General features: G+C 40.7%; 1 pseudogene; it reads right to left on the reverse strand.

Moving 5' to 3' along the window:
* Positions 1 to 320: 320 nt before the first annotated feature.
* LOC102408590 lies at positions 321 to 11,075 on the reverse strand (annotated as a pseudogene).
* Between the last annotated feature and the right edge of the window lie 9,206 nt (positions 11,076 to 20,281).

The following is a 20,281-nucleotide window of genomic DNA, read 5'->3' on the forward strand; positions in this document are numbered from 1 at the left end:
AGGATGCACCTTTTCTCAGATCACAGTGAACAACTCAGAGCAACAGTGTCGGAAGTACAAGCCCAGCCGGAGTCAGGGGACTAGTGCCCAGGTCACAGGGTGACCGTGACTTGAGATTTCATGGAGGCTCAGACCAGGGATACCTCTTTTCTCCTTGTCAGGAAGAAATGCCTCCCCAGGGGGTGTAGGTATTTGGAGAAACTATGCCAAGATATCCGTAAAGTATCAGAGGATTTCTATCACAGGATAAAGGACTCCCCCAATAACCTCAGCTGAAGGACAGGAGAATAAGGAGCAAATGAACACATGTTGTAGGGAGAGCAGACACCTGAAACTCAGGGGAAAGCAAGCCCCCTCCACAGTGGGTGAGGAACATATAAGATAGAGAGCTTCTCACTCCATTCCACTGTGAGAGGGCTCGTCCGGCTGGGGTGATCCACTTGGCAGGTGTAGACCTCTCCACTCTGAGGAACTGTTTCAAGCATCACCATGGTCTGGAAGGTCCAGTCTCCATTCTGGATCAGGCCTGTGGAGATCACCCCAGCAGCCTCTTCATGGCCGTTCCGGAACCACCTGACTTCAATGTGGCCTGGGTAGAAACCGTTCACAGAGCAGACCAGGAGGTTGTGGTGCTGCAGGGGCTGGGTCTTTGCAGGATACACAGTCACTGTAGGCTCCACTGGGAGAGAAAAGGTGGAGGGAATCAGTGAGCAAGACAAAGTGAGTCACCTTGATTGGCTGCCTTTCTAAACCAATCACCAGAGCAGACTGCAGTCTCAGGTAGGCCAGACAGGCCATTTGGCCCAACCTTAGGAGCTAGTACTGTGAGCCCTGACTTTAATTCTTACAGCACTGGCCCATTACATTTGAAAGATGTTGAAAAAATATGTGTGTGTGTTTCATAGCTTGAAAAATAATTCATTGTTGAACTGAAGCATTTACAAATCTTTCAAGGCATACAGTGTACTGATTAAAAGCATGATTTCTGAAGCCAGACAGCCTGGATTCACATCCAGGCTCTTCCTCTTAGTGACTGGGAGAATTTTTACATTTCCATGTGCCTCAGCTTTCTATCTATAAAAGTGGATTATTATCCTAATTTACCTCTCAGTGCTATGTGAGGATTATTCCATGTAAAGTATGTAAAACAATAAATGGAACTTAGTCTTCAATATATGTTAGCTATTGTTATCCTTGTTTAACTGAAGAGAAAATATGAATCAAAGTGTCGATAAATTAGTGAACAGCAGTGGGGTAGGTGTGGATATAGAATATGACGTCTTGGGAAAGCTGTCTCCAGGCACTCACACCTTAGAACACCTCAGAATGGTTCCACCCTGGGAAGAAGGAAAGACACGGGTGATTCTCTAAGTCTATGAGTTGAATCCCAAGAAAAACTTGAGTCCTGAAGGAGAGGTAAAGCAGGAAGGAAAGTCACTAATTAAAAAGAAAAAATTCTTTGACTTTCCTGGTGGTCCAGCGGTTAAGAATCCACCTGCCAATCCACCCACTGGTTCAGGGGATGCAAGTTCAATTCCTGATCTGGGAAGATCTCACATGCTCCAAGGAAACTAAACCCATGCCACAACTACTGAACCCACATGCTGCAACTGCTGAAGCTCCCACACCCTAGAGCCCATGCTCTGCAACAAGAGAACCCACTGCAGTGAGAAGCCCATGCACTGCAACTAGAAAGCAGTCTTTGCTCCCTGCAACTAGAGAAAGCCTGCACGCAGAAAGGAAAACCCAGCACAGTCAAAAATTAATAAATCTTAAAAGAGTACAAAACTTAAAATTTCTTCTAATTGTATAACCCCAGAACCAGCTCCAATCTGGCCCTATTCTGTTTCAAGCAAGATACTGAGTTGCTTTTCAGAGACGAAAGAACAAAACCATGAGTCCTGCAGCTGAAGCATGAGCAAAGGTGAAAATGTGGACCCAGAACCAAAGTTTCTCCCTGACCACAGAAGCAAAAGTCGCAGATGTGAAGCAAAGGGTCCATCATCCAGGAAGATGAGGTGCTGAAGCTCCTGTACCACAGCTGACCATGAATGTCCAAGTTCCACAGCCCTTTGTTGGGTAGCACAATCACAGACACCTCAATGCCTTCTCCTCCTTTCTAACCACCTAGAGGGTTAGTCACTCAGTCGCGTCCAACTTTTTGCGACCCCATGGACTGTAGCCTGCCAGGCTTCTCTGTCCATGGAATTCTACAGGCAAGAATACTTGAGTGGGTAGCCATTCTCTTCTCCAGGGGATCTTCCCCAGCTAGGGATCAAGCTCAGGTCTCCTGCACTGCGGGCAGATTCTTTATGTCTGAGCCACCAAGAAAGCCTAACCACCCCTCCCAGTCAGTATTCCTCCATATCCCCTTCCCCTTTCTGCCACCTCACCTCTCCCACAGTCTGCCACCATCTTTCCTTCCTGCATCAGTCCCCCACACCTCTTACCCTCTCCGGTCCTCTCAGACACCCGGCCCCTTCCCCCGCCACATGCTCTCTCCCCTCTCACAATCACACACTGTCTCCCCGACAGCATGTGAGACTCCCAGTCTCATCCTCTCACAGCAACTTTCCTAACTTGAACTTGCTCACAATCCAACACTCACCTGGACACAGTCTCTGTCTCTGTCCTCCTGTCTCTCTGTCTCTCTCTCACACACACATTCCTGCACACATGCACGCACATACACACAACCTCCCCGAGGTCACCCACTGGCCTGCTCACCTCGGCGCTGCCTCAGGAAGCTACCAATGCCCTGGTAGTTGGATCTGCACAACGTGTCCACCTTGGCCCGCATCTGCTCCATGAAGTCCTTTTGCTGGTTCCAGTACTCGGCATCCAGCCTCCCCAGCTCCGTCAGGGCCGTAACTCCCCCACATCGCTGTCGAAGTGCACATCCTCCTGCGTGTTGTAGATGTATCTGGCAAAGAACCGCATCCGCTCTAACCCGTTGGAGAAACGACACTCACCCTTAAACTGATGGATGAAATGCGCTGTGAAGACGTGAAAGATCTGATCACTGGGCGGGTTCCTGGAAATGACTAACTGCAACGCCCATCAAGGGGCGAGGGAGAAGGGGGTCGCTAGGAGAGAAGGGAGCACTACGAACTCCTTCATTGGCTCCACTGGCACCCCTAACTACCAGCACTCATGGTTCATCTTTCATCTGCAGGGTCAATCCAGACCATGGTGGTGGGGGAAGGCCCCTCTGATCCTAAGCCATGTGGGATGCAGTCAGCTCTGCACTTGGCTAGAGACCTCCAAGCCTGAGCTGGGCCAGGATTTACCCCATTGCTTCCACCTCCTGAATGCTGTCACCAGAAAAACACTCACTGCTCCTTCCTCTCATCCCACAGGCCTTCAGCAGTTCCTGAAAGACTTCCTTACCTGGTGCTGACCTTGTGCCAGGCCTGTGCTGCTGCCCCTGGAAATCCAAAGAAGGAAAAACAGACCTCTCCCCTACCTTATCTAGGAGCATAACATTTAGTGAGAGTGATGGAGGAAACCCAACCACGCAAGAGTTAATTACACAAGAGTCAGAAATATCAGAAGAAAAGTGAGGAGTTCTAGAAGAGAGAATAATTACATTAGGGTGGCAGAGAAGTTGTCTCAAATGATATTTAAGACGTGACATGACACAAATTTGTAAATCAACTATGAAAGTGAAAGTCACTCAGTTGTGTCCAACTCTTTGCAACCCCAAGGACTGTAGCCTAACCTCTTTCGGAATATATAAACAAACATTTGATACAATGTGTGTGAGCTCAGTCATTTCAGTCCTATCCTATTCTTTGTGGTTCTATGGACTGTAGCCCACCAGGCTCCTCTGTCCATGGAATTCTCTAGGCAAGAATACTGGAATGGGTAGTTGTTCCCTTCTCCAGGAGATCTTCCCAACCTAGGGATCGAACCCAGGTCTCCCACATTACAGACAGATTCTTCACCAGCTGAACCACCGGGGAAGTTCATAATCAACTATACTTCAGGGTTGTTTTTTTTTTTTTTTTTTTTTTAAGATGTGACATGAAAGGTTAGCTTTAGATGGGCTGAAGGCAAGAAGTGTGTGTATGTCTGGGAGAAATAGGAGGCATGTTTCAGGTAAAGGTAGTAGCATGTGTAAAGGCTTGAAAGAGATAATGAGTTTCTGCAGGAATCCAGAGGAAAACTTCTCACTAAAAGCACAGAGAGTGAGGAAGCAGGGTGAAATTTTTCACTAGAAAAATCACAGAAGCCAGTTCTTAAGTCTTATAGTTGATGTTAGGGTTTTGAATTTATGATAAATGGGAAACTTTTGAAGACTTTTAAGGAAATTAAAACCATGATCCCAGTATACTTCTACCTTTCCTTTTTGGAATTTTCAAATCCAGATAGCTCTAAAAACCAATTTATTTTTAAATTTGGTGACAGAACTGTCTTTTCAAATTTGACCTGATTAGGTAAGAGATCAAATATGTCTCTTAGGTGAGGGTGGCTATTCTAAACATTGTAGGCTGTCTACCAGCATCTCTGGCCTCTACTCACCTGATGTCACAAGAAACCCTCAGTGTAACAACCAAAAATGGCTCTCAGTTCAGTTCAGTCCCTCATTCAGGTCCGACTCTTTGCGATGCCATGGACTGTCCCACACCAGGCCTCCCTGTCCATCACCAACTCCCGGAACTTGCTCAAACTCACGTCCATCAAGTCGGTGATGCCATCCAACCATCTCATCCTTTGTCATCCCCTTCTTCTCCTGCCTTCGATCTTTCCCAGCATCAGGGTGTTTTCAAATGAGTCAGTTCTTCCTATTAGGTGGCCAAAGGATTGGAGTTTCAGCTTCAGGATTAGCCCTTCCAATGAATATTCAGGACTGGTATCCATTAGGATGGACCGGATGGACCTCCTTGCAGTCCAAGGGACTCTCAAGAGTCTTCTCCAACAACACAGTTCAAACGCATCAATTCTTAGGCACTCAGCTTTCTTTATAGTCCAACTCTCACATCCATACACGACTACTGGAAAAACCATAGCTTTGACTAGATGGACCTTTGTCAGCACAGTAATGTCTCTGCTATTTAATATGCTGTCTATGTTGGTTGGAGCTTTTCTTCCAAGGAGCAAGCGTCTTGTAATTTCATGGCTGCAGTCACCATCTGCAGTGATTTTGGAGCCCCCAAAAATAAAGTCTGCCACTGTTTTCCCATCTATTTGCCATGAAGTGATGGGACCAGATGTCATGATCTTCATTTTCTGAATGTTGCTGCTGCTGCTGCTAAGTCGCTTCAGTCATGTCCTACTCTACGGGACCCCATAGACGGCACCTACCCAGCTCCCCCATCCCTGGGATTCTCCAGGCAAGAACACTGGAGTGAGTTGCCGTTTCCTTCTCTGACTGTTGAGTTTTAAGCTAACTTTTTCACTCTCCTCTTTCACTTTCATCAAAAGGCTCTTTCTTTACTTTTTCTTCACTTTCTGCAATAAAGGGTGGTGTCATCTGCATATCTGAGGTTATTGATATTTCTCCCAGCAATCTTGATTCCAGCTTGTGCTTCATCCAGCCCAGTATATCACATGATGTACTCTGCATATAAGTTAAATAAGCAGGGTGACAATATACAGCCTTGACGTACTCCTTTCCTGATTTGGAACCAGTCTGTTGCTCCACATCCAGTTCTAACTGTGGCTTCTTGACCTGTATACAGGTTTCTCAGGAGGCAGGTCAGGTGGTCTGGTATTCCCATCTCTTTCAGAATTTTCCACAGTTTGTTGTGACTCACAGTGTCAAAGGCTTTGGTGTAGTCAATAAAGCAGATGTTTTTCTGGAACTCTCTTGCTTTTTTGATGATCCAACGAATGTTGGCAATTTGATCTCTGGTTCCTCTGCCTTTTCTAAACCCAGCTTAAACATCTGGAACTACACAGTTCATGTACTGTTGAAGCCTGGCGTGGAGCATTACTTTGCTGGTATGTGAGATAAGTGCAATTGTGCAGTAGTTTGAACATTCTTTGGAATTGCCTTTCTTTGGGATTGGAATGAAAACTGACCTTTTCCAGTCCTATGGCCACCGCTGAGTTTTCTCAATATGCTGGCATATTGAGTGCAGCACTTTCATAGCATCAACTTTTAGGATTTGAAATAGCTCAACTGGAATTCCATCACCTCCACTAGCTTTGTTTGTAGTGATGCTTCCTAAGGCCCACTTGACTTCATATTCCAGGATGTCGAGGTCTAGGTGAGTGATCATTACCATCATGGTTATCTGGGTCATGAAAATCTTTTTTGTATAGTTCTGTGTATTCTTGCCACCTCTTCTTAAAATCTTCTGCTTCTGCTTCTGGCTCTAGATATTGCCAAATATTCGGGGTCAAGGATTTGGGGGAAGTGTTGGTGATCTGTCACTGGATGAGTTCAACTAGTATAAATCATCTGAAAATATGTGGTCAATAGCCACGGTTAATTTTGGAGTACTGAGAATTACATTAAAAGTTTTGCCAATATTTTATCTGTTGAAAATCTTGTTCCTATATGAAATTTCTATTTTTAAAGAATCCACTCCCAATGAAGAGCTATTTTTCCAGCAAAATAAATTTGAGTATGAGTTACTTATTTCTTTGCCTCACCAGCCAATTAAAAAGACATATAATTTATTCTTCACATCATCTTCCTTCTTAATTTCCCTGCCACTTGTCCACTAATCTATATTAGTAAACTACAACTACAGATATTTCAGTCCTATTCAAAGCCCCAGATAACTCATTTCTAACTCTGCCTGCTACACCCAATAATACCAGTATTATTGGTATTAATAATATTGAATTACTAGCCTTTGCCAGATGTAGGACTCTCATCTTTGCAGTCAAGTACCCTTAGAAAGTACTCATCTCACATGCTAACAAGGAAATGCTTAAAATTCTCCAAGCCAGACTTCTGCAATACGTGAACTGTGAACTTCCAGATGTTCAAGCTGGTTTTAGAAAAGGCAGAGGAACCAGAGATCAAATTGTCAACAGCCACTGGATCATCAAAAAGCAAAAGAGTTCCAGAAAAACATCTATTTCTGCTTTATAGACTATGCCAAAGCCTTTGACTGTGTGGATCACAATAAACTGTGGAAATTTCTGAAAGAGATGGGAATACCAGACCACCTGATCTGCCTCTTGAGAAACCTCTATGCAGGTCAAGAAGTCACAGTTAGAACTGGACATGGAACAACAGACTGGTTCCAAATCAGGAAAGGAGTACGTCAAGGCTGTATATTGTCACCCTGCTTATTTAACTTATATGCAGAGTACATCATGAGAAACACTGGGCTGGAAGAAGCACAAGCTGGAATCAAGATTGCCAGGAGAAATATCAATAACCTCAGATATGCAGGTGACATCACCCTTATGGCAGAAAGTGGAGAGGAACTAAAAAGCGTCTTGATGAAAGTGAAAGTGGAGAGTGAAAAAGTTGGCTTAAAGCTCAACATTCAGAAAACGAAGGTCATGGCATCTGGTCCCATCAGTTCATGGCAAATAGGTGGGGAAACAGTGGAAACAATGGCTGACTTTATTTTTCTGGGCTCCTTTGGAGCCCATCACTGCAGATGGTGACTGCAGCCATGAAATTAAAAGACAGTTATTCCTTGGAAGGAAAGTTATGACCAACCTAGACAGCATATTAAAAAGCAGAGACATTACTTTTTCAACAAAGGTCTGTCTAGTCAAGGATATGGTTTTTCCAGTGGTCATGTATGGATGTGAGAGCGGGACTGTGAAGAAAGCTGAGCACCAAAGAATTGATGCTTTTGAACTGTGGTGTTGAAGAAGACTCTTGAGAGTCCCTTGGACTGCAAGGAGATCCAAGCAGTCAATCCTAAAGGAGATCAGTCCTGGGTGTTCATTGGAAGGACTGATGTTGAAGCTGAAACTCCAATATTTTGGCCACCTCATGCAAAGAGTTGAGTCATTTGAAAAGACCCTGATGCTGGGAAAGATTGAGTGCAGGAGGAGAAGCAGATGACAGAGGATGAGATGGTTGGATGGCATCACCGATTCGATGGACATGGGTTTGGGTAGACTCCGGGAGTTGGTGATAGACAGGGAGGCCTGGCATGTTGCGGTTCATGGGGGCACAAAGAGTCGGATACAACTGAGCGACTGACCTGAACTGAACCCTTAGAAAAGGAGAAGGTTAGAAAAAATAACATTCTCATATAGACAGCTTATAGAAAAAGAACAGGACCCCAGACTTTGAATACAGGCCTTCACTTAGAAATGACAGCAGAGAGGAGTGTTCTCTGGGTCAGACTAGGTCCACTTACTATTCAGGAATTCTCTAATACCTTCTTGTCACATGATAAAGTTTGAAAAGAGCAAGTCACACAACAATCTCCCCAAATCTGTTCCCTTTATCTTTACTATTGTCTTTGTCACCACCACTCTAAGTGAAGCCACAGTATACCTGCCCTGTAGAATTCTGCCATGTTCTTAAATGGTGTCCTCCACTCCACTTGTGAACCTCTGGAGTCCAGTCTCCACGTGGTAGCTAGATTATTTTTTAAAATAAACAAACTGACTCTCCTTTAATCTCTCAGTAGTTTCACATATCTCCATAAATAAAAGTCAAAGTTTGGACCACGGGGGCTTTCCTGGTGGCTCAGTGGTGAAGAATTTGCCTGCCAATGCAGGAGACATGAGTTCAATCCCTGATCAGGGAGGATCCCGCGTGTTGTGGAGCAATGAAGCCCGTGCGCCACAACTATTGAAGCTGTGCTCCAGAGCCCAGAAGCCACAACTACTGAAACCCGTTTGCCCTAGAGCCTGCGCTCGGCAGCAGGAAAACCCACCGCAATGAGCAGCCTGTGCACCACAGCTAGAGAAAAGCGTGCTCAGCAACAAAGACCCAGCATAGCCAAAGATAAATACATGAATAAATTTTTTTTTTTAAGTTCTCATCACAGCCACCAGAGCCTAATATGATTTGGCTCCTAGTTTCCTCTCCAATCTCATCTTATTTCACGGTCCAACCAGCTTGCTCTGCTTCAGCCGCTCTAATCTTCATTCTGTCCCTTAAACACAGCAAACATCTTCTCACATTTCAGCCTCTCCTCTTCTCCGTCTCCCTGGGGCACTTGTCCCTAAGATCCCTCACGTGTCTGGCTTCTTCTCATCGTTTATGTCTCAGTCGACTGTCACCTTCTCAGGGAGAGCTTCCTAGACGCTTGAACTGAAGTCAGGTGAATACAGTTCTCTCTGTTCTACAACCCTGAAGTGTTCTTTCAGCACATTTATTGCTCTCTGAAATGATTTTCCCTGTTAAGTGTTTACTGAGTTGTTGTCTTCCTCTCCCGCCATTAGGTAAGCTCATGACTGCAGGGGACTTTCCTAAGTTACTGAAATAGAATTCTCTGAGCCAAGAACAAACCCAGTATATAATAGTTGCTCAGAAAAAGACATTTGAGTTCAAAATGAATAAACCCAGTGTTCTGGAAATGCGTCTTTGTGTGACTCCTGGAAGGCAAGAAAGAGCTCAGCTCTAAAACTCTTTTATTCTGTAGGCATATGATATCCTTTCCATTTCCTGTGAGGAATTCAGGCAAACTTCCTTTTGCTCCTCCTACTAGCTGGAAGAAACATTCACAAGAGAGGAAAAGGTGATTTTAAGATTCAGGGAAACTTTCATTAAGTTTCATCTCATCCAATTGATTTGTTATAGTGCTGAGGGTTTGTGCAAACTTTTTTCTCTAATGGGGATTTTTTCTAATGGTTATGGCATAGCTTGAGGAAAGAATAGGGAAGAACCAGAAAGGAGAGGACACCAAACATGACTAATTAAGGAAATTAAATGGCATTATTAGTGAACCTACGAAGTTTGGGGCCAATATCTGATAGGCCAATGAGCTCCTTTGACTTGCTTCTTGACTTTCAACCCAGTAGGATGGAACAACCTCACATTCTCAGGACCCTTCTCAGGGTTTATGGTTTGCCATATGAAAATGCTGATATTTGACTACTTGTAACTTACAAAAACAGAATTTCCTGTAATTTATCCTCTACTAGCTGAATCCCTTTGCATGTGCTCAGACCAGAGAATGGGGAGATAGAGGAGAAACTAATCATGTAGAAAGATTCAAAATAGATTTATAAAGAACACTAACCTGTATCAGGTTTTCAGAAGATGCCATAAATTCTTTAAGGCACTAAAGAACACCCTATGGATGCTCCTTATCTACAGAGTCATTCCAAGTAGTTAAAGATCCCTGGTTTAGCTCCAGGATGCTTTATCCAGGAGAAAGAGAGAAAATTAACGCCAACTTTTGTCAGAGAAGCTCCAGGGCAGGGATATAGGCATTTTAAACATTGTGGTTCAGGGAGATAGGAAAAGATATAGTGAGGGATGTCCTTTGATACATTCTCACATATTAGGGAGAGACAGCAACATCATAGACTCTGTTAAGGACAAACATAGTATCTTCCTAGGAGAGACCGTTATAATTCCACGAGAGTCCCTGTAAATTTTCAGAGAAAGTTTTCTTTTTTCTGATATGTGTGTTGAGTGTGTGCTCTTTCGTGTCCAACTCTTTGTGATACCATGGACTGTAGCTCACCAGGGTCCTCTGTCCATGGAATTCTCCATGCAAGAATACTGGAGTGGATTGCCATTTCCTCCTCCAGGGTATCTTTGCGACTCAATCCTCTTAAGATCCTTAGAGGAATGGGTTGTAAGACTAGAGAGGTTTTACCGGAGGAGAATTGAGAAGACTTATCCCATGTATATGGAGTTACCTTAAGCAGCATTCAGAAGGCAGGCATCCAAAGCCCTTTTCTTGTGGAAGGAATGAAGGCTCCATGGGATAAGGACTGGTGATGACTGAAGAGAATGTCACAGTTTTTTAAGAGATGTAGTCTGGACACAGATAATGGTAACTCCCTTTCTTCTCCCACCCATAATAGCTCACCCTCCCCTCAAAGGTGTGCACTTACTTTGGGTTTCTCTGGCCCAAGAGAAGGGAGGGCTGAGCACCATCAGTAGCACTGCCAAAGCTGCCATCCAGTGAACCACAGACACATCATACAGGAGAACACAGAGCGTGAGGGAGCAGCTGAGAGTCCCTCAGTGAGGACTAGGACCCTCTTCAACCCACGTGGCCAAACAATACTAACCAATGAACTCTTTCTTCCTGGATTGGGTGATCTCAGTGTTAGAAAAACCAATCAGCATCAGAGATGGATAGCATCATCATTTGCTGGTCAGAGATTCAGTAGGAAGGTCCTCTTCTGAAGCTTAGAATTTTCTCCTTTAAAAAGATTATTTTAACTTAGTACTTTAAAGGTTTGATCCAATTGTATCTGAGATAATTTAATTGGGCCCCTCTTGTGCACCAGTTCTGTGCTGGTCACTGATGTGTCACTCGCTTGAGCCTTTTAGGAAATCTTTCCTCTTACTTGAGATACTTTCACAAATGTAGGTGTGAGTGTATGAGGAATTGAGGAAGTGGAGAGAAATTTGTTGCATTTTAAGAGTCCTATGATCTCATCCTTTTTGCATCATAACTTAGTGTTGTAGATTTGGGGAAATTACTGAATTTGTTGAAAACAAAGCACTTTGATTTTTCAAGTATTTCAATTCTGAAAAATGCTGTGATTCTGTGGACAACTGAAAGAACAGTGTCCCTAGTAACAGAATTATAACAGTTGTATGGAGAATATAGACTGTACCTCCTTACAGATAAGATTGTCTCCAATAAACTACAGGAAATTAAATATTAGTCAATAATTTAATGTAAATGAAAATGTCTTCAGGTTTGTCCCTGATATTATGATTGACTTTAGTGTACCTCCAGAAAACACAGAGATAAAGGGGGACTTATATGATGTGACCTATGTGGAATGGAGGGTCTTAAAGGTATTTTTTATAGTGTGTTATCTAACAAGGTAATAAAACCAACTGCCCACATCATAGTATGCAAGAGACTGAGAGATGGATAAAGGACTTCAAGTCAGCCATTGGCACAATAACTCAGCTTTAAAATGTAATATCTTACCTTAAAAAAGTGTTGAGTTCCTTATTCCTGTTTCCCCTTAGGATTTGCTCATTTTACTGGGGATATGTCCCTTATTTATCAACTTCTCTTTCTTTATCCTAAGAAAAGAAGACTTTGCTAATGAATACATTACAGAGTGTTTAGGAAAGAGAACACTATGGGAAAACTATGAATTATATCTTCTGATATAATCACATAATTTTAAACATATAAATCTATATTAGATAATTCTTGCACATTATTTTAGAATAAATGTAATATCTCAGATTTAGAATGGACTTTAGAGGCCAACTATCTGTCTAAAGTTCAGCATTAATTTACACTCCACCCAGTTCTGATAAGCATTTATCCTTTATGTGCATTAATAGTTCTAGTGATAGTACTCACCATTTGGCAATAAAAATGACTATAATTAATTGAGCAATTTTTGCTCTCTTTACCTTATACCCAGAATTATACAAGGACCTTTTTATACATCTTTTTGAAACATAATTCTCACATCATTTCAGTGATTTTAGTACTCTTTCTAATCCTACAAAAGAGTAAAATTATGGTTGGAGGTTAAATAACCTTTGCAAGGATACAGGAGTAGAAAATGGCACATTTCAGACTGAACCAAGATATATGTGACTCCAAATAACACAAGCTCAAATATTGGATCATGAGTGAAGTTAAGTGAAAGTCGCTAAGTTGTGTCTGACTTTTGTGACCTCATGGACTATAACCTGCTAGGCTCCTCTGTCCACAGAATTCTCCAGGCCAGAATGCTGGAGTGGGTAGCCATTCCCTTCTGCAGGGGATCTTCCCAACCCAGGGATCGAACCCAGGTCTCCCACATTGCAGGTGGATTCTTTACTGTCTGAGCCACCAGGGAAGCCATAGAACCAAAACATTTTCTGTTAAGTAGTCACAGAGAGATCAGCTAGAATTCTCATAGACTTGTCCATTAATATCATATGTAGAAAGAGGTTTTTTTTTTTTTTTCTCTTTGGTCTAGATCTTGTGTTCATTGTGCTGGAGCAAAACATACACCTCTTTATCCATTATAATTACTGGCCACATTATTTTTCAAAACTCCATCTTGGTTTTCCACTAGCAACTGCCCAGTGATCCCAGGTGTGCATCTGAAATGTTGTCTACTTCAAAATAAATAATGAATTATTTTATCAGTTCTTTTGCCATTGGTTCATTACCATAGACAAACAAGTTTCTACCTTCAAAACACAAATTTACTAGTCATTCTCACCAGGTAGGAAAAGGAGCTACTCCCCTTGTCTTGACATCTCTTTCTAATGTTGTCAAACAAACCTATAGGAGTTGCATTAAACCTAAAGATCATTGGGGAAGGGGGAGAATTAGTGTGTTTACTATGTTGAATCTACCAATACAAGAACATAGTATGTCTCTCCAAATATTTACAACTTTTGATTATTTAAGCAAGTGTTTAAAACACTTTAAGCATACAAGTTCTATACATGTTTGTTAGGTTTGTATGTATTTATCTCATTTTTGAATGATTGGTCATAATATTTTACTGTTAAATTTGACTCCGTGTATTCACTGCAAGTATATAGAAATAGAATTGATGTGTGTAGGTTTATTTTGCATCCCGAGACGCTGCTAAACTCAGTTGTTATTTTAGAAATATTTTTAAGTCTTTAAACATTTTATAGAACTATCCATTTTATGAAACCACCTGGCTCTGGAGATTTCTTTTTCTTGAGTTTAAATATAAAGAATTAAAATTTGAAAATAGTTGTAGAGGTGTTCAGATTATCCAGTTCATCTTGTGAGAATTTTTTTATTTATACTTCTTGAGGCGTTGGCTCATTTTGCAGAAGTTATCAAATTTGTGTGTATAAAGTTGTTTATAGTATCACTTTATTATTTTTTGGTATCTGTAGGGTCTGTGGGTATCTCTTGTTTTCTTCCTGATACTTGCAAATACTATTTTCTTTATCAGTCTTGCTAAAAGCTTGTCATTTTTACTGATCTTTTCAAAAGGTCAATTTTCATTTTATTGATATTTTATATTGTTCTGTTTTCAATATCACTAATTTCTGCGCATGTCTGAATCTCAATCCTTCCTTCTGCCTGCCTTGAATTTTTTGCTTTTCTTATTTTAGTTCCTTTAGGTGGGAACTTACTTTATTAATACGAGATTTCTCAGCTTCTCTACAGTCAACATTTAGTGCTGTAAATTTCTTGCTAAGCACTGTTTTAGCTGTATCTCACAAATTTTGGTATGTTGTTTTTACATTTTTATTGGGAATATAAAACCTCCACTTAGATCTTTGGATTATTTATAAACATTGGTCTGTAAATATTGTTCTCTAAATACTGATTAGATCCTATTTGTTTATAGTGTTCAGTTCTTTTCCATCCTTCTTGAGTTTCTGTTTAGTTGTTTTGAGAGGAATAGTGAAATCTCCAGCTATAATTGTGAATATGTTTTTTTCTCATTTTAGTTTGATCAGTTTTTTCTTCACCTATTTTTCAGCTCCGTTGTTGGGTGCAACACATTCAGGATTGCATTGTTTATGTGGTAGAGAATATTTTTATCTTTATGTAATGTTCCTCCTCTGTTCCTGGTAATTTTATTTGTTCTAAAATCTACTTTACCTTATATTAATACAGACTCTTTTGCTCTGTTTTGATAATATTTGCACATTATACCCCTTTCTTTCTTTTTTTTTTTTTTTTTTTTGCATCGCTACTGCTAAGTCACTTCAGTCATGTCCCACTCTGTGTGACCCCATAGACGGCAGCCCACCAGGCTCCCCAGTCCCTGGGATTCTCCAAGCCAAGAAACTGGAGTGAGTTGCCATTTCCATCTCCAATGCATGAAAGTGAAAAGTGAAAGTGAAGTTGCTCAGTCGTGTCCGACCCTTAGCGACCCCATGGACTGCAGTCCACCAGGCTCCTCCATCCATGGGATTTTCCAGGCAAGAACACTGGAGCGGGGTGCCATTGCCCTCTCATTCAACATACTTATATTGCTGTAATTGAAGTGAACTTCTCATAGACATTAATTAGTGGGTCATTATCTTATCCATCTAGCAGTTTGATTACAGATTTTCCTCTATTTATGATAGTGTTATTTACTGATTAGTTGAAAATATCAAAACACCAAAAACAAAAACAATTTTAAAAAAGTTGAAAATGTCAAAAATGTGTTTAATACACCTAACCGACTAAACATCATAGCTTACCCTAAACTAACTTAAATGTTAAATGTTAAGCTGAAGCTGAAACTCTAATACTTTGGCCACCTGATGAGAAGAACTGACTCATTGGAAAAGACCCTGATGCTGGGAAAGATTGAAGGCAGGAGAAGGGGACGACAGAGGATGAGATGGTTGGATGGCATCACCAGCTCAATGGACATGAATTTGAGCAAGCTCTAGGAGTTGGTGATGGACAGGGAGGCCTGGCGTGCTACAGTCCATGGGGTAGCAAAGAGTTGGACACGACTGAACGACTGAACTGAACTTAAATGTGACAGTTATATTGGCCCCCAGTTGTGTATAATCATCTAACATACAACCTGTTTTATAACAGTTGTTTAATGCCTCTTGTAATATATTGAGCCCTGTACTGAATGTGGAAACAGAATGGTTTTATGGGTGTAGAATGGTTGTAAATGTGTTGATTGTTAATCCTCAAGATAGTGTGGCTGACTGGGAGCTGGAGCTCACTGCCACTGCCCAACATTTTAAGAGAGTATCATACTGCATACTGATAACCCAGAAAAAGATCAAAATTCAATCCACAATTTCTATGAATGTATATCACTTTTGCACCATTGTAAAAGTCAGAAAATCATAAGCTGAACCATCATTAGTGGTAGGGGACTATCTCTATTGTGGTAAACATTTACATTTATTGTAGTTGTTAGTTGAGGTTTAAATCTGCCATTTTATCATTGTTTTCTATTTGTTCCTTCTATATTTTATATGTATTTTTTCTTTTCTCTGCCTCCTATGAGTTACTAGAATGTTTTTTAGAATACATTGATTTATTTATAGTGCTCTTGGGTGTCTCTCTTTGTATAATTTTTTAAACAGCCTGTTCTTCAGTAAATTTTTTTAAATATTTAAGAAAGAAACCATGCTAATTTAATGCAAACGTCTAAAGAAAAGACACTTCAAATACTTTTATGAAACCTGTATAGTCTTTATGTCAAAAACTGGCAAGGACCCTAAACAAAAAGAAATTTACAGATTCATCATTCTTATAACCATAGATGTCAAACTTTAAGAGGATATTAGCAAATTAAATCAGGTGCTTTATAAAAAGCAAAATGCATCAATGTCATATGGAGCCTATTCCAGAAATGAAGGTTCCTTTAACAGTTGAAAATTAATGTAATTCACTATATTAACTGAAAGAAGGAGAAAAGACATATGACCATTTTGATTAAATTATAAAATATCAATTGGCAGAATTCAACACTTGCATTTAATTTTTTACTCCATTAAAAACTAGAACAAAGAGTGATTTTTTTCAGTCTAAGAAAGGATAGCTACCCCATTGCACATATCAGACTCAATGGGGAAATATTTTAAAATTTCCCCATGATATCTAGAGTACTTGAGATGTTAGAAAGTGAAGTCACTCAGTCGTGTCCGACTCTTTGTTACCCCATGGACTGTAGCCCACTAGGCTCCTCCATCCATGGAATTTTCTAGGCAAGAGTACTGGAGTGGGTTGCCATTTCCTTCTCCAGGGGATCTTCCCTACCCAGGGATCGAATCCAGGTATCCTGCATTGCAGGTAGATGCTTTACCGTGTGAGCCACCAGGGGATCATTTGACAATAAAAAATGTCAAAAAAAAAAAAAAAAGATACAAAGATGTGGCAAAGGAATTAAAGTTACCATTATCTTGATTATAAAAATAATAGGTAATTTTATAGATTAATAACTACCAATATATCTGGATACATAAAACCAATTATATTCTGCTTTACCAGAAACAAATCAAAATCAAAGTCAAGATAATGGTACCATTCACAATAATAACCAAGAATAATGGGTATCTAGTAATGAATACACCAAAAAGATAAATAAGGCTTCTATACTGAAAACTGGAACACATTATTGGGAAAAATCAAGGGTCTTATATAAATGATGAGACTACACATTTGGAGATTGTAAGAGTAAATATTTAAAGCCTTATACCTCCCTCATCTGACTTCTCTGCCTATAAATTTACCTTTTTCTAGATGCTTCATGTAAATGGAATTATGTGACATATAGATTTTTGTGCCTGGCTTATTTCACTTAGTACAGTATTCTCTAAGCTCATTCATTTTGTAACATGTATCATCATTTCTTCTAAATATTGTCATTTCACATAATTTATTCTCCTTCATGGCTGAATTATTCCATCGAATGAATGTGGCACATTTTGTTTATCCACCCACTAACTGATGGATGTTTGGATTGTTTCCAGTTTTGATGATTATGAGTAATATGGCTATGAATTTTTGCACACATCTATCTGTGAGGACATATATTTTCATATCTCTTGAGGATATTCCAAGGAGAACTGCTCAATCATATGGTAAATATAACTTTTAACTTTTCAAGAAACTGTCAAAGTGTCTTTCAAAGTAGTTGCAATATTATACATTCTCAGCAGCTACCCATCAGGAATTATAAAGACTTAGCTGCTTCAAACAGAATTATGACAATGAAAGTAATGGAAATAATAGTAACCATTATTTTATTCATTTTTTTCTTTCTCATTTTTCTTTGCTTTCTCAATTTTTATTTATCAGGGAACCATTTTGTTGAAAGGAATGAGCTTGGGATATATATTACCAACAACCTGAAGCTCTCTGTACTAAACTAAACCTCAGTTGGTCAGCGGTAAAATCTGGACTCTGTATTACTGGTGTATATAATGAATAATGAATCAATGCAAAAGAAAATACATCATCTCATAAAGCTAATCACTCTTCCCAGGTGGCTCTGTGGTAAAGAATCCACCTGTCAATGCAGAAGATATGGACTTGATCACTGGGTAGGGAAGAACCCTGGAGGAGGAAATGGCAACCCGCTCCAGTATTCTTACCTGGGAGATCTCATTGACAGAGGAGCCTGGCAAGCTACCATCCATGAGGTCGCAGAAGAGTCAGACACGACTTAGCAACTAAACAACAAAAACAAAGCTAGTCACTTCTAATTATGTATCTTTTTTCAAAAATTTCTCTGGGAAATACATCTTTCTTCATAAAGATTCAGTTCAGTTCAGTTAAGTAGCTCAGTTGTGTCTGACACTTTGTGACCCCATGGACTGCAGCATGCCAGGCCTCCCTGTCCATCACCAACTCACAGAATTTACCCAAACTCATGTCCATTGAATCAGTGATGACATCCAACCATCTCATCCTCTGTTGTCCCCTTCTCCTTCTGCCTTCAATCTTTCTCAGCATCAGCACCTTTTTAAATGAGTCAGGCAGCCAGAGTATTGGAGTTTCAGCTTCAACATCAGTCCTTCCAATGAACACTCAGGACTGATCTCCTTTAGAATGGACTGGTTGGATCTCCTCACAGTCCAGGGGACTCTCAAGAGTCTTCTCCAATACCACAGTTCAAAAGCATCAGTTCTTTGGTGCTCAGCTTTATAGTCCCACGCTCACATCCATACATGACAACTGGAAAAACCATAGCCTGGACTAGACAGATCTTTGTTGGCAAAGTACTGTCTCTGCTTTTTAATATGCTGTCTAGGTTGGTTATAACTTTCCTTCCAAGGAGCAAGGGTCTTTTAATTTCATGGCTGCAGTGATTTTCAGTTCAGTTCAGTTCAGTCGCTCAGTCGTGTCCGACTCTTTGTGACCCCATGTACTGTAGCAGGCCAGGCCTCCCTGTCCATCACCAACTCCCGGAGTTCACCCAGACTCACATCGAGTCAGTGATGCCATCCAGCCATCTCATCCTCTGTCGTCCCCTTCTCCTCCTGCCCCCAATCCCTCCCAGCATCAGAGTCTTTTCCAATGAGTCAACTCTTCGCATGAGGTGGCCAAAGTACTGGAGTTTCAGCTTTAGCATCATTCCTTCCAAAGAAATCCCAGGGCTGATCTCCTTCAGAATGGACTGGTTGGATCTCCTTGCAGTGCAAGGGACTCTCAAGAGTCTTCTCCAACACCACAGTTCAAAAGCATCAACTCTTCAGTGTTCAGCTTTCTTCACAGTCCAACTCTCACACCCATACATGACCACTGGAAAAACCATAGCCTTGACTAGACGGACCTTTGTTGGCAAAGTAAAGTCTCTGCTTTTCAATATGCTATCTAGGTTGGTCATAACTTTCCTTCCAAGGAGTAAGCGTCTTTTAATTTCATGGCTGCAGTCACCATCTGCAGTGATTTTAACTGAATGTATATTGGAGATGTTATTATCAGCTTATCAAACTCCTACAGAATGATATACTGTTTCCTATAAAAACTGTATAATTAATATGTGCATAAAATAACCTTTGAATTTGCTTGAAAATAAAATAATAGTTATCCCTGACTGTGGAGAAATTGCTTTAAATATCTATTACTTTGAAATGAACTATTCAATCTATTATCTAGTATATAGATTTGATTTACATTTGGAAATGACTCCTTAGATGGAATACAATAGCAGAACTTAACCATCTTCTCTGTTCGTTTCCAAGGCAAACCATTCAACATCACAGTAATCCAAGTTTATGCCCCGACCAGTAATGCTGAAGAAGCTGAAGTTGAATGATCCCATGAAGACGTACAAGACCTTCTACAATTAACAGCCTAAAAAGATGTCTTTTTCATTATAGGGGGCTGGAATGCAAAAGTAGGAAGTCAAGAAATACCTAGAGTAACAGGCAAATTTGGCCTTGGAGTACAGAGTGAAGCAGGGCAAAGGCTAATAGGGTTTTGCCGAGAGAACACACTGGTCATAGCAAACACCCTCTTCCAACAACACAAAAGAAGACTCTACACATGGACATCACTAGATAGTCAATACCGAAATCAGATTGATTATATTCTTTGCAGCCAAAGATGGAGAAGTTCCATACAGTCAGCAAAAACAAGATCAGGAGCTGACTGTGGCTCAGACCATGAACTCCTTATTGACAAATTCAGAGTTAAATTGAAGACAGTAGGGAAAACCACCAGACCATTCAGGTATAAGTTAAATCAAACCCCATATGATTATACAGTGGAGGTGAGAAATAGATTCAAGGGACTAGATCTGATAGAGTGCCTGAAGAACTATGGACAGAGGTGCATGA

This window comes from Bubalus bubalis, chromosome 2 (genome assembly GCF_019923935.1).
Source record: "Bubalus bubalis isolate 160015118507 breed Murrah chromosome 2, NDDB_SH_1, whole genome shotgun sequence".
NCBI lineage: Eukaryota > Metazoa > Chordata > Mammalia > Artiodactyla > Bovidae > Bubalus > Bubalus bubalis.